The sequence below is a fragment of the Oryctolagus cuniculus genome, chromosome 4, assembly GCF_051225735.1.
Source record: "Oryctolagus cuniculus isolate XC-2025 breed Fujian yellow rabbit chromosome 4, ASM5122573v1, whole genome shotgun sequence".
Taxonomy (NCBI): domain Eukaryota; kingdom Metazoa; phylum Chordata; class Mammalia; order Lagomorpha; family Leporidae; genus Oryctolagus; species Oryctolagus cuniculus.
The window spans coordinates 68,649,982-68,665,941 of record NC_142870.1 but is presented as its reverse complement, the minus strand read 5'-3'; positions in this window follow the sequence as shown (position 1 = coordinate 68,665,941).

Genomic DNA, 15,960 nt, shown 5'->3' with positions numbered 1-15,960 from the left:
TTCTTATTGCTCCTCCATTCGATACTCAGAATTCCATTTCTTGTGCTCCGCCTACTCGGGAAAGGATTTGCTGTTGTTTAACATGTCAGAGTCTCTTAAGCTTCCTCACCTTTGCATAAATGGTTCCTCTATCAGGAGTGTTCAGCAGCCTTTACTCCTGGCTAATGTCTACGAGTTCCCTCCAGTGCAGGGTGTCCTCTGATCCCCACCAAGGCAGATTTAGGTCCTCTCAGCTGTGTGTTCCCCAGCAACCCTTGCCAATCTGTTTTGTTACACACTTGTCTGACCCTCTAGACCTTGTTCTGGACCATGACTCTGGGATACAGTTATTGCTTTTGTCATGTACTGCAGTGTGGTATAATGGTTTCACTACACATGTTGAAGTTTGTCAAGCTTGAGTTTGCATTGTAGAACCTTCATTTCCTGAGCTGCACCAGCTTTGCGATTGCTCAGTAAAATTTCCTCTGTAAAATGGAGATGATCATCATATCTATCTATTATGGTTTCAACAACACTTTAAATCTCCAAATCTTAAAGTTTATGCTACTGAAAGGGCAGAGGCTTAATCTGATCATGGCATGTGGGAGGTGAGTTTAATGGGAGGTCCTCAGAATGCAGTGTAGTGTGGGCTCAGAACGCAATTCTGTTGCGGGTTGTTCCAAAGTCGGAGGCAAGCCCAGTGGCTGCCTCTGCTTCCTGACTCACAGTATAATCCTTCCTCAGAACACACTCCTCCATTGCCCTTGTCACAGATGCCAAAGCAATGGCGCCTTGGACTTGGAGTGGAACCCCCAAAACTATGGCTTAAATAAACCTTTTCTCTCTATATATTTAATTTCCTGAGGAATTTCATTGTAGTGATGAAAAGCTGGCACACTACCTCATAGCTTTGTGGGACTATTAAATGAAACAATGCCTATAGGTGTCTTAAAAGGTGCTTTCAACACATGAATTCAATATTGCAGCAGTGGGCCCAGCTGGACAGAGAACTTGTGTTTGATCTTTCTGCTTCAATCTGAAAAGAGTCAAAAAGCCATGTGGAACTCAGCAAGGCCAATGCTTCTTAGATTCATCAGGCTGAGGTGAGGGATAGTCTTTAGAGTCACTGTAGGTGGTTACCTTTAGAATGTGCCTGCCTTATGGTTTTGGAAAAGAAGGATGGATTAAGACTTAGTGCTTTGAAGTAAACCTTGAGCTGGGGGGAGAAGACAATGGGCCTGGGTCCCTGCCTTGGCCAACTGCTGGACCAAACCTGACTCTGTGCTCCATGGCTGGCTTGCTGCTGGAGAGAACTGTGCCTCCAAAAGGGAGAAACACTGCTGGAAACAGGCTGGCATCAAGAACTGGCTCTGCAGGGCTCATAGCCTACTTCCATTGAGTGTCACAATGCTCTAAGAAAGCCCCCATACTTCATGAAACAAAGTACTTCATACCAAGTATCTTCATAGCAAGGTACTCTTACACTGGAATAAAATTGAATCCAGGCCTCACGACTGGCAGGAGGATGAACTTGCTCATCGATTCTCTAGGGTGAACTGCAGCATTTTAGTCACACAAGAAAACTCTGGGAGGGGCCAGAATACCCCTGTATTATAACGATGTTGTCACTAATTGTTGCATGAATGAATGCTGCAAGGTAGACCTGATTTCAAGTTTCTAGTAATTTCCAGAAAGGATGACTTCATCACATCAGTAGAAGATAGTCCACTGAAGTGTGGAAAGAAAGTATTAGAACATCTGTTTGTGTTAGTTTTGATGTGTGTGTGTGTGTATTTGTACTAAAGAAAATAGCTCTTTCTTGCTATTTGTTGTACACACTGGCATGGAACCCCTCACTGGCCTGGTGGTCAGGTGGTCATACGCCTTGGCTAATGTGAGATACTAAGGGCAAAGCAGAAGCTCAGACAATGGGAACTTGATAGAGGCACCACTGCTGGTTTGCTTGCCTTCGGAGAGTTGTAAGATGTTGGGACTACGTGTGCTTGGTTAAGTGTATACAGGCTAATCTCACAAAAAGAACAAGTGGCATAAAAAATTCTACAAAAATGAAAACTCCCTCTTGAAATTAATATTTTGAAGTTAATTATCACTTTTGTGTTTTTTTTTTTAAATTTTACTTAAGGTATACAAATTTCCTGTAAGTTATATATACAGATTTAGGAGCATAGTTATACTCCCACCCTCCCCTCTCTCCTGCCCACACTCCCACCGTTCTTCCTCTTCCCTCTCCTATTCCCATAATTAACTTTCATAAAAATCTATTTTCAGTTTATGTTATATTCATAATACTAACCCTACACTAAGCAAATATTTCAACAAATAGTATGAAGATAAAAACTCTTTCTCAACAGTAGAGAGAAGGGCTATAAATGATAATTATCTTGAAGATAATTTTAACAGTGCAAACAACAAAGAAATGATAAAACATGAAAACTGGAATTTATTCTATTTTCAGTGTAGACTCTGCAAGTTACAAAATGAGATAACAACAATGATGATGTAAACAGATATGATAGCATGCTACAGAGCAGATATTTCTTAATGTTGTGGCAATGTTGTGGCTTAGCAGGTAAAGACACCACATGTGATGTTGGGATCCCATAAGGGCACTGGTGTATGTCTTGGCTGCTCTAATTCTGATCCAACTCCCTACTAATGGCCCGGGAAAAGCAGCAGAAGATAGCTCAAATGCTTGGGCCACTGCCACTTCCTCCTGGCTCCTGGCTTCAGCCTTGCCCAGTGCTGACCATTGTAGCTACCTCTGTCTTTCCCTTTCTCTGTAGCTCTGACTTTCAAATAAGCAATTAAATCTTTAAAAAGTTAACTGCATATTTTCTTTCAAGGTAAAGAAAACTTTTTAACAATGAGTGAATGGCAATTGTTTTAAAAAGAAACCTACACTCTTATAAGGGCTATATGAAAACGATACTTCATTAAGAAGTGATTTTATTGCTGAAAATTATTTAATATTATCAAGTATTACTCTTTCTTTAAATGTCAAAAAAAGTCTTGAAGAGATAATTTTCTGAACTATTTAAAAAATCTTCCCAAAATATTCATAGTTTTAACTAATTTGCTTAAAACACATAAGAGTACATAATGTAGCTGGGGCCAGCACTATAATACCACAGGTTAAGCCCCCATTTGCAACACTGGCAGCCCATATCAGAGTGCCAATTTGAGCCCCAACTGTTCCTCTTCAGATCCAGCCCTCTTATAATGCACCTAAGAAGGCAACAAATGATGCTCAAGTACTTGAGTCCCTTCCACCCATGTGGGAGACCCTGGATGGAGTTCCTGGCTCCTGGCTTCAGGCTGGCCCACCCTGGCTGTTGCAGCCATTTGAGGAGTAAACCAGTATATGAAAGATCTCTCTCCTCCCCCCTCCCCGTGTCTATTTCCATGTTGCTCTTACTCTCAAATAAATAAATCAATCTTTTTTAAAAAGTGCAATACTGGGGCCGGCACTGTGGCTTAGCAGGTAAAGCCACCACCTGCAGTGCCAGCATCCCATTTGGGCCCTGGTTCAAGTCCCAGCTGCTCCACTTCCCATCCATCTCTCTGCTTATGGCCTGGGAGAGCAGTGGAAGATGGCCCAAGTCCTTGGCCCCTGCACCCACGTTTGAGACCCAGAAGAAACTCCAGGCTCCTGGCTTTAGATAGGTCCAGCTACAACTGTTGTGGCCATTTGGGGAATGAACTTGTGGATGGAAGGTCTATCTCTCTCTGCCTCTGCCTCTCTGTAACTCTGCCTTCCAATAAATAAATAAATCTTAAAAGAAAAAGTACAACACTTTGCAATTCACTTGCAAGAATAATTAACATTCCAGACTGATGCTGTGGCTCAGTGGATTAAGCAGCCACCTGTGACATCAATATTCCATCCATACAAGTACCAGTTTGAGTCCTGGCTGCTCCTCTTCTGATCCAGCTCCTTGATAATGCACCTGGGAAAGCAGAAGATAGTCCAAGTGTGTGAGTCCCTGCACCCACTTGGGAGAACCAGATGGAGTTCCAGGCTCCTGGCTTCCACCTGATGAAGCTTCAGCCATTGTGGCCATCTGGGGAGTGAACCATGCATGGAAGAACCCTTTCCCTGCCTCTCTTCCTCTCACTCTCTGTCACTCTGCCTTTCAAATAAATATACCATTTTTAAAAAGAAAAATAGTCAATCTAATAAAAAAAAAAACAAATTTTGCATGAGTCATGCTTGTTTACCCCAGTTCTGGCAGTAAGCAATTGTGAAGACAGGGACTACCCATCCACTACCGTGTCTCCATTAGACATCTTCCAACAGGGCAAAATGATACCCATCTCTCATTTGAACTATCATTTTACCTCTACATCTAATATTTTTTCCTTTTCTCCAAACCTGCATTCTTCTTTCTTATTTAATTTTTAAAATTCTATTTATTTCCATTTCATTTCAAAGGCAGAAAGACAGACAGATCTTCCATTCGCTGATTCACTCCCCAAATACCCACAGCAGCCAGGGCTGGGCAAGCCAAAGCCAGGAATCTAGAGCTGAATCCAAGTCTCCCACATGGATTGTGGCAGGGACCCAAGTGTTGGGAGCCATCACCTGCTGCCTCCCAGGGTATACATTAGTATGAAGTTGCATCAGAAGCAGAGGAACCAGAACTCAAATGATGTTCTCCCTTGTGGGGCGCAGGCTTTAGCAACATCTTAGCCCTTGTGCCAAGTGCCTGCCTCCAGACATTCTTCTTACCTGCTGTCTGGCCCTGGACAGGTATAAGCCACACAGGAAGTATGGGTGCGACAGTTCATGCTATTTATTTTTAAATGAGAAGTTTTGGCCACAATTGTGTGAACACTTTTCTTTCTGGAACCCCAGGTTTTTGTGGAATTTGCCTTCAGAAATGAAGAACTGGCTATCACTGTGTTAAAACTGAATACTGATCTAGTGATTTCCTGAGGGCTAATTGTTTAAAGTGAAAAGGTAAAGGACTGAAGTTGTGTTTAATCTTCATTAGAAAATAGGAATTGTAACATATACTCTCTTTGAATTAATAAAAGAAAAAGCACATTTATACATTTTACTGTGTATTTTAACTAACAGGGTGGCAGGGGAAAACTCATCAAGGTAATCCAGAAACTGCCACAATTTCTAGATAAAATGTTCCTTGCCCATTCTTTCTTAGAATCATAACTACAGGTTACAGCTGTAATGGATGCCAACCCTTCCAATGTATGGGCTGCTCTGAATACTATCCCACTCATCTCCAACCTTTCTTCCAGTAGTGTAAGACTTGGGAAGGGATGGAGGATAAAGTATATCAGTTAGGATTAGGTTCACTTGAGAGTACTTCGGGCTACTCCTTCTCTCTCCTTCCCCACTACACACACACACACACACACACACACACGTGCACACACACACATGGCTAAAAAAAAAGACAGAAGTGTCATTCTCTCTCCTATAAAACAACTTTTTTTTAATTAATGAAGCCCAGTAATGATGGTAAACTCAGTCTACAGGGAAATGGGCTTTCTCCAGGGTTCTGCTCCAACATGCTGAAGGTGGTCCTTGCTCTTATGGTCAAAATGGCTGCTGGAATGCCAACCATCACATCAGCAGGACAGAGAAAGGGAGGATGTGTTCAGTCTTTAAGGAGGACTCCTGAAATGTCGATGTCACAAACTGCTTCCATTTCTGCCTAGTCTTCCAAAACTAATTATATGGTTAACCCTAGCTAACAGGGAGATTGGATACACACACACATACATGTGTGCACGCACACACACACACACAGAGACACGTAGTTGTTACATCCCAAGTTAGAATATGAGGTCTCATTACTACTAAAGGAGGAGAGAATGAATACTGAGAGATAGCTCTGTCATGCTTCTCATTCCTTCCTTTAATGATGTCATATTTTGTAAAAGTGGAAAAACCTATCTCAGCAATGTAAGGGGAAACATTTTATACTATGGAATCTAATTCCCCTTGTTCTGTTTTCCAAAGACTTTTGATTTATTGGACCAGAAGTGAAATCTCACAAAGCTAGGCTTCTACAACATTGGTTTCTTCATGCACTAAGTAGTTTTGCTCCAATCCAAAGGCCAAGGATTCCTCTGATCATTTTGTCTATTAACTATTTCACTCCCCCATTTTTTGTGAATACCCACAAGAACTTGATAATCTCAAATATGTTCATATATACCGCATGGACTCTGAAGGCTGAAATTGTAAGTAGTGCTATTTACTGTGACCCTGGAGCAGGTGCTGGTCCCAGCCTGTGACAATGTAAGGACAGTTAGTAAGAGTGAATGTTGGGGCCCGCGCTGTGTTGCTGAAGGTTAATCTTCCATTTGTGGCACCGGCATCTCATGTGGGCACCGGTTCTAGTTCTGGCTGCTCCACTTCCAGTCTGGCTCTCTTCTATGGTCTGGGAAAGCAGTAGAAGATGGCCTGAGTCCTTGGGCTCTTGTACCCACATGGGAGACCTGGAGGAAGTTCCTGGCTACTGGCTTTGGATCGGCAAGGCTCCAGCCATTGTGGCCAATTGGGGAGTGAACCAGCGGATGGAGGACCTTTCTTTCGTCTCTCTCACTGTCTGTAGCTCTAACTCTCAAATAAAATAAATAAAATAGTTAAAAAAAAAAGAAAAGAAAAAAAAAGAGTGAATGTTTACGGCCTGTGCTGTGGCGTAGTAGGCTAAGCCTCTGCCTGTGGTGCAGGCATCCCATATGGGCTCCAGTTCATGTCCCTGCTGCTCCTCTTCCAATCCAGCTCTCTGCTGTGGCCTGGGGGAAGATGCCCCAAGTGCTTGGGCCCCTGCGCCCATGTGGGAGACCTGGAAGAAGTTCCTGGAATTGGCTCAGCTTCGGCCATTGCAGCCATTTGAGGAGTGAATCAGCAGATGGAAGACCTTCTCTTTCTCTCCCTCTCTCTGTCTGTAACTCTACCTCACAAATAAATAAATAAATCTTATTTTTTTTTAAAAAAGCAAATGTTTAAACTTCAACAGCAATTTGGAGTTTCTGTGACACACAAGCATGTGTTTGCTTTTTCTGGCAATTTAGTATAATGTGCAGTAAAAAGGTATTAGTCTGCAACCAATGTACCCTTGAAAACCAAACACTGGAACTTCCTACACACACAATTTGCAAAGCACTGAGTCAAAGCACTTCCAATCATCTAGTTTAACCCTTTTCATTTTGGAATTAAGAATATTGAAACTCAAAAAGGTGAACCTAGAAAATACAGAATGAGACCTTGAATCCCAGTGTCGCAATTCCTCTTCCCAAGAACTTTCTCCATGACTCTAAGTCCTGAAACTAAAGTTACAATTTGTGGTCTGGGTAGAGTATCCACATTACCTCTCACTCACTATTCCCTACCCACTTCTTGTGCTGGATGGACCACTGCAGTGCTCAGGAGTAGCTCCACAGGGGGATTCCTATATCTTGCAAAATGTGTACAAAATTGCCCATAATGCACACCCTTTGGTGTTTTCTTCTGCCAAGTAACATGGGGAAGCATGGCTGGGCTTATTCCTACAAGGTGTGCAAAAATGTCTGATTTCAAGAGTCCTACCAGCTTGGAATATATCTCTCACTAGGCTTTGGTCAAGACCCCCAGATTCTCATTACTAGGGTGTTGGGAAGTACCCGTTTATCCCTTACCAGTATTGTGGACTACAATTTGATTAATTTGTCTCTTTCCTTGGAAATTCCTCTACCCAGTGATGGTTCACTATTTACTGAATGCCAATTGCCCATCTGGAAAAGCAAAAATTCTATTCCTTGTAAAGTAGTTAAGATGGAAAAATAAAATGATGGTCATTGGAGAGCTTGCAAAGGGCTTAGGAACCTTAGGTTCCAGACATAGTTATGTGGGAAAGGACCAGGAGGCCAGACTCTTGTAATAGTCAGATAGCTCAGCCCAAACCATTCACATCCACATCTGAGGCTCCCTGAACAAGCACTTGTTTGTTGTTTAAGCTGTTTTTTGCCCTCAGAATTCCCTGAATTTCATCCAAGAACTTCCTTTAAAAATGCCTTTTGAAAAATCTCTACTTTTCTCAACTGATCAAAAGGGAATATTAGGGCCTGGCTCTGTGACGTAGTGGGTAAAGCCACTGTCTGCACTGCTGATATCCCATATGGGCACCAGTTCAAGTCCTAGATTCTCCACCTCCAATCCCACTCCCTGCTAATGCACCTGGGAAAACAGTGGAAGATGGCCCAAGTGCTTGGGTCCCTGAACCCACATGGGAGACACAAAAGAAGTTCCTGTTGGCTCCTGGCATTGTCCTGACCCAGCTCCAGCCATTTCGGCCATTTGAGGAGTGAACCAGCAGATGGAAGATATCTCTCTGTCTCTCTCTCTCTCCCTATCACACTGCTTTTTGGATAAATAAATCAATCTTTTAAAAAAGAATATTAAAACCAATCACAATACAAGATCCCTAGGAGGATACAAAGGTACTGGGTCCTAGGGAGATAGGATAGAGGAAGGGAACCATGGGAATGACTCCGTCATGAATTCCTTTCTGCCTGGTATTTCTTCACACAATTCTTTTCTTGTCCCATATCCCTGTATTACATTAGGAAACCAAACATAGAAGCACTGTTTCCAGAAGTCCCAACACCTAGGAGATGGGAAGGTAAGTCCCTGAAGATGCCAGCCTCCATAAGCACCATCACAAAGGCAGGGAAATCCTGTTGGCTTGTTGGGACCCACCACATGGCCTGAATTCTGTTAGAGGTCTAGATTTCGGAGACCACGGAAGGACCTGAATTCTGCTGAAGGCACATGTGGACAGATTGCAAAGGTGACAGGTCAGGTTACGTTAATAATGGCGAAGATCATTTGACATGCATCTGGAGCAGCTAAGGAAATGCAGTGGGCTCTTGTAAACAGCAAGTGGGACGCTCTCCCCAGTTAACAATCAGTTCCCCTTAAGAGCCCTCCACATTGTGGTTATTCTCTTAATCCCAGCTTCCAAGAAAACACGTCTTTCCTGTAAACACCAAAACTCCCCATTGTTCCCTGTTTCTCTGTGTTTAAACTCCTTCATCATGAAATCCTGTTTTTAGGAAACTCCATGTTTTTTATGATTAATCAATCACATTACCATTGATAATACTTGCAGTAACCAGACACCTGGGCCTCTGCTTCTGCCTCCACCTTTGGCAGTGGACAGAGTGTCCCCTGGTTACCCTACATTAAAATCTCTAATCTCAGCCCACTTCCTTAATTTGTGCAATGCCATTCCTCTTTTGGGTTAACCTGACACCCTGCAGTGCTGGACGCAGCCTTGGCTAACTGTCCCCACAAAGTGTGCAGAGGTATTGTGATGGAGACTTTGAAGGCAGGGTAGAGCACCAATGTAGGGGCTGGCAATGCCTACTTAAAGAAGAGAACCGTTGGAAGCAGGAAACTAAGGATGAAGAGGGATAAACCCTGAGAGAGAGGAACTAGAGACAGAGGCTAACCCCTTCACAATTCCCCCAGGGCTGGGTCCATGATGGAGTGGCAATGTAATGTCACCTTTTGCAAGGACCCCACTCCCCTGAGTATATACTGTCCCTCCATATCCCTTGAGTTTGGATCAGTTTTGCATAATAGGTGTGAACTGTTATTTTTAAGTATTATTTTTTTATTTGAGAGGCAGTGGAAGACAGAGAGACAGACTTTCCATCCACTAGTTTAGTCCTCAAATGCCCAGGAGCCAGGAATTCAATTGGGATCTCCATATGAGTGACAGGAACCCACACACATGAGCCATCACCTGCTGCCTTCCAGGGTGCACATTAGCAGGAAGCAGGAATGGGAGCAGAGCCAGGACTCAAACCCAGGCACTCTGATGTGGGATTCAGTCATCCCAAGCAGATTCTTAACTGTGCCAAGTACCTACCCAGGAAAGTATCTTAGGTTGTTGACATTTCATTTTTAATGAAAATAAAGTGGTTGGAAAATTATGTGAGTTATCACTATTTTATAAAAGGAATGAAATTGTAGGGTCTATAACACAAATTAATATTTCCAAAATTCCAGATATTAAGGCAATATGAGCTCCCAAGTTGATAATTGACCACTTATCTCTTTATTTGAATGCTTTGGTCTCACTTTAAAAATACATTCTTTTGATCAAGTTCCAAATATTGGAAAAATAATCTTGATTTTTGAAGTTCTCCTGCAGGGATTTTGTGAGTTATTTATACCAACTGCTGTCTCTTGTTAAATATATAAGCCCACTTCTTTAGTGTTGCTTATTTTCTAATTTATTGTCTTCAGTTTTTTTTAACATTACCTCAAAATCAATAATTGTCAAAGTTTCTAGAGTTCCTGATAATTGAAGCCCCATAAGTATGTATCAACTGCTGCAATCTTCAAAAAAGTCTTTATGCTGGGAAGAGATGGCAAGATTCTAGAAATTTCTAAGCACTCTTGGGCTGTACTCAGGTATTTCTTCCTTTGGCAGTTTGTATACAACACATATGATGTGGCTAACTGATCACAGAAGACATTGCAAGACATTTCCTAAAACTTAATTTTCATTATCAAAATAGATAAGATTCATTTACATATTTGTGTAAAACTTGTTTGTGTCTTTCCACTGGTCCTAGTGGATTTTCTGGTTTGTTTCTCATCAAATGAAGATACCTTTGTGTTATTCCTGCAGTTTTATTTTATCTGTTCTCCTTCACTCATTCTGATCTACATCCTCCAGATCGGAAGAAGAAAAGTAGAGCAAAAGGGAAAGCTGGAGGAACAAGGGAAAGGCGGTGGTTATAAGACGTACAGTCAGGGGCTGGTGCTGTGGCATAGTGGGTAAAGCTGCCGCCTGCAGTGCCGGCATCTCATATGGCACTGGTTTGAATCCCAGCTGCTCCTCTTCCAGTCCAGCTCTTTGCTGTGGCTTGGGAGAGCAGTGGAGGATGGCCCAAGTCATTGGGCCCCTGTACCTGCATGGGAGACCCAGAAGAAGTCCTGGCTCCTGGCTTCAGATTGGTATAGCTCTGGCCATTGCGGCCAATTGGGGAGTGAACTAGCAAATGGAAGACCTCTCTCTCTCTCTCTCTCTCTCTCTGCCTCTCCTTCTCTCTGTGTGTAACTTTGACTTTCAAATAAATAAATAAATCTTTAAAAAAAAATAAGGTGTACAGTCATATGGCTGTAGTCAGACAGCTACTTTTCCTCCACATTGCTGTCTCTGTTCATTATATAATGCATTCACTTGAGTATATCTTGCCAAAACCTGAAGGAATGAGCTTCCTGTGTCAAACCTGGAACAAAGAGTAAGCTGCCATTATTTTTCAAAGGTAAAGGAAGGCCTGGAGTTTAAAGATGAGCAGTAAGGATGGGAGGCAGATCAGACCTTTACAATTAAAGTGGCGTGATGTTAAGCCTAATGATTGAGAAATCACAGTTCCCACCATGGTTTGTGATAGCTGTCAATCCTGAGGGGTCAGGACTAAAGGTCAAAATAAAAGAAATTGTTCTCATCACAGGCAGGTGTCAGGGCAGGTGAAAGAGATTCATAGGCGTTAACAAAGACCCTTTCTCTTACATTGTGGTTCTTGAAGGATGCTGATCTCTCTGGACCTGGGAATTCTCTAGAACCTACCTAGACCCCAGAGAATGCCTGTAGCTTTAACAACCTCTCAAAGGAAAGACTGCAACTCTAACTTCAGAGAAGGTACATCGGCTTCGTCTTAAATCGATGCAGTTATTTAGAAAAGTCTATTTAGAAACTGCACTTTGAAATTATTTTAGAGTTGGCATTTTTTTTTTTTTTGGACAGGCAGAGTTAGACAGTGAGAGAGAGAGACAGAGACAGAGACAGAGAGAAAGGTCTTCCTTTTCCGTTGGTTCACCCCTCAAATGGCTGCTACGACCGGTGCTGCACCGATCCAAAGCCAGGAGCCAGGTGCTTCCTCCTGGTCTCCTATGCAGGTGCAGGGCCCAAGCACTTGGGCCATCCTCCACTGCTTTCCCGGGCCGCAGCGGAGGGCTGGACTGGAAGAGGAGCACCCAGGCAGAATCCAGTGCCCCAACCAGGGCTAGAAGCCGGGGTGCCGGCGCCGCAGGCGAAGGATTAGCCTAGTGAGCCGCGGCGCCGGACTAGATTTGGCAATTAACTGTCCTGTATTTCCTTCGTGGATGTTTCTTCCAAGGGGTCCTTGCTGTGAAAGTGCCTGGCAACCCTTCTGAAGCAAGGCCATAAAGACAGTAAAAAGGGGATATATGAGAATATCTTTTTAATATTCCTTTTATGGAAAAATCTGTTCACATAAATATTTTGCACCACAAGAGTAACCACAGGAGCAGAAATGTCTGCAGATGACTCTGTGTGATGTCAGTTTTGGATCACATTTCGAAAATAATGCTTTCATTCAAGGATGACTAGATGCTGCTAATCTGCCATGGTTTTAAAAGCTTTCTTTAAATCTGATCACAATGACCGGAACATGCTGTGATACCACAAAGGCTTCATGGGAATGATATTAAAGCACAAGTTTTGACCTGGAGATCTTTTGTTCTGATCCAATGTATTTTGTGAAGGACTAATATCTGCTGCTTCTCAGTCATTTCGTAGTTGAGGTCTGCATAAAGGAAAACCTGTTGTGACTATAGCCACAGTAAATATCAAAGGTGTAATTACATGGTAGGTTGTGAAGATAAACAAAACTGGGGCCGACTCTGTGGCACAGTGGGTTAAGCCTCTGTCTGTGGTCCTGGCATCCCAGGTGCCAATTTGCGTCTTGGCTGCTCCACTTCCCATCTAGCTGCTCTGATGGCCTGGGAAAGCAGTGGAAGATGGTCCAACTCCTTGGGTCCCTGCACCTGTATGGAGACCTGGAGGAAGCTCCTGGGTCCTAGCTTCAGATCAGCCTAGTTCTGGCCGTTGTGGCCATTTGGGGAGTGAACCAGCGGATAGAAGACCTCTCTCTCTCTCTCTCTCTCTTTCTTTGTAACTCTGCCTCTCAAATAAATAAATAAATCTTCAAAAACAAAAAGATAAACTAAGCTTCCTAGCAGGAATAAACTATGTTCCACTTAGAAATCACATGGAAACATGCACATGCCAGTACCAGGCTGTTTTGATTATAATTTCCCTGTAGTATGTCTTCATGTCTGGTATTGTGATGCTCCAGTTTGCTTTTGGCATTCAAAATTGCTTTAGCTATTCAGGGTCTCTTGTGTTCCCATATGAATATTAGCATCATTTTTTCTAGATCTGAAAGGAGTGTCATTGGTATGTTGATTGGGATTGTATTGATCTGTAAATTGCTTTCAGTAGTATGGACATTTTGATTATATTAATTCTTCTAATCCACGACCACGGAAGATGTTTCCATTTTTTTGTATCTTCTTCTATTTCTTTTTTTTTTTAAATGTTTTGTCATTTTCATTATAGATCATTCTCATCTTCTTGGCTATATTTATTCCAAGGTATTCAATTTTTTGTAGCTTTTGTGAACGTTACTGACCTTATAAGTTCTTTCTCGGCCATGGCATTGTCTGTGTATACAAAGGATATTGATTTTGGGGTGTTGATTTTATATCCTGCAACTTTACCAAGTTCTCTTGTGAGTTCTAATAGACTCTCAGTGGAGTCTTTGTTTCCCTGTGTATAGAATCATGTCATCTACAAATAAGATCATTTGAATTTCTACTTTCCAATTTGTACCCCTTTGATTTTTTTTTCTTACCTAATTACGGTGGCTAAAACTTCCAGGACTGTATTGAATAGCACTAAGGAGAGTGGGCATCCTTGTCTGGTTCCAGATCTTGTTGGAAATGCTTCTAACCTTTCTCCATTCAATATGATGCTAGCAGTGAGTTTGTAATAGATTGCCTTGATTGTGTTGAGGAATTTACCTTCTATACCCAATTTGCTCACAGTTTTCATCATGAAAGGTGTTGTGTTTTATCAAATGCTTTCTCTGCATCTATTGAGTTAATGATATGGTTTTCATTCTTCAATTTTTTTAACTTTTATTTAATGAATATAAATTTCCAAAGTACAGCTTATGGATTACAATGGCTTCCCCCCCATATCGTCTCTCCCACCCGCATCCCTCCCCTTTCCCACTCCCTCTCCCCTTCCATTCACATGAGGATTCATTTTCGATTCTCTTTATATACAGAAGATCAGTTTAGCATACATTAAGTAAGGATTTCAACAGTTTGCTCCCACACAAACATAAAGTGAAAAATAATAGATGATTTTTTAAATGATGATGAAATCAGATCAGACCTATTGTCATGTTTAATCCCAATGAGAGTCAAGTTGGGAATTGATAATTTCTTCTTCTTCTTTTTTTTTTTTTACAGAAGATCAGTTTAGTATACATTAAGTAAAGATTTCAACAGTTTGCACCCCCCATAGAAACACAAAGCAAAATATACTGTTTGAGTACTCATTATAGCATTAAGTCTCAATGTACAGCACATTAAGGACAGAGATCCTACATGAGGAGTAAGTGCACAGTGACTCCTGTTGTTGACTTTACAAATTGACACTCCTGTTTATGGCATCAGTAATCTCCCTATGCACCAGTCATGAGTTTCCAAGGCTATGGAAGCCTTTTGAGTTCACCAACTCTTATCTTGTTTAGACAAGGTCATATTCAAAGTGGAGGTTCTCTCCTCCCTTCAGAGAAAGGTACCTCCTTCTTTGAAGACCTGTTCTTTCCACTGGGATCTCACTCACAGAGATCTTTCATTTAGGGTTTTTTTTTTTTTTTTTTTTTTTTTTTTTTTCCAGAGTGTCTTGGCTTTCCATGCCTGAAATACTCTCATGGGCTTTTCATGCCTGAAAAGCCCATTCTTCAATTTTTTAATGTGATGTATCACCTTTATTGATTTGTGAATGTTGAAACATCCCTGCATACCAGGGATAAATCCACATGATCCATAGTGAATAATGTGTCTGAAGTGTTTTGGATTTGACTACCTAGTATTAAGTTGAAAAATTTTTTGCTTCTATGTTCATTAGTGATATTGATCTATAGTTCTCTTCCTTTGTTGTTTCCTTTTCTGGTTTTGGAATTAAGGTGATGCTGGCCTCACAGAACAAGTTTGGGAGGATTCCATCCATTTTAATTGTTTTGAAATGTTCAAGAAGAATTATAATGAGTTCTTTAAAAGTCTGATGGAATTCAGCAATGAAGCTATCTGGTCCTGGACTTTTCTTTGTTCAGAGGGTCTTTATTACTGATTCAATCTCTGTCTTGGTTATTGGTCTGTTTAGGTTTTCAATGTCTTCATGACTCAATTTTTGGCAGATTGTATGTGTCCAGGAATCCACCCATTTTTGCTAGGTTTTCCAATTTGTTGGCACACAGCCATTTGTAGTAATTCCTGATGATTCTTTTTATTTCTGTAGTATATGTATTACATCTCCTTTTTCATATCTGATTTTATTGATTTGGTCTTTCCTTTTGGGGGGGGGTTAGTTGGGCCAATGGTGTATCAATTTTGTTTATTTTTCTAAAAAAACAGCTCTTCCTCTCATTGATCTTTTGTATCACTTTTTGACTTCAATTTTTAAATTTCTTTTCTAATTTTAACTGTTTCTTTCCCCCTGCCAATTTTGGGTTTGGTTTGTTGTTATTTTTACAGGACCTCGAGCTGCATTATTAGCTCTTTATTTGATGCATTTCCAATTTCTTGATGTAGGCACTAATTGCTAGAAACTTTCCTCTTAATACTGTTTTTGCTGTATCCCTTAAGTTTTGATATACTGTATTATCATCTTTATTTGTTTCCAGGAATTTTTTGATTTTCCTTTTGATTTCTTCTATGACACACTGTTCATTCATTAGAGTGTTGTTCAGTCTCTATGTGTTTAGATATTTTCTGGAGATTCTTAGATTGTCAGTTTCCAGCTTCATTATATTGTGTTCAGAAAAGATGCATGGCATGATTTGAATTTTTTTGAATTTGCTGAGACATGCTTTATGGCCTAGCGAATGGTC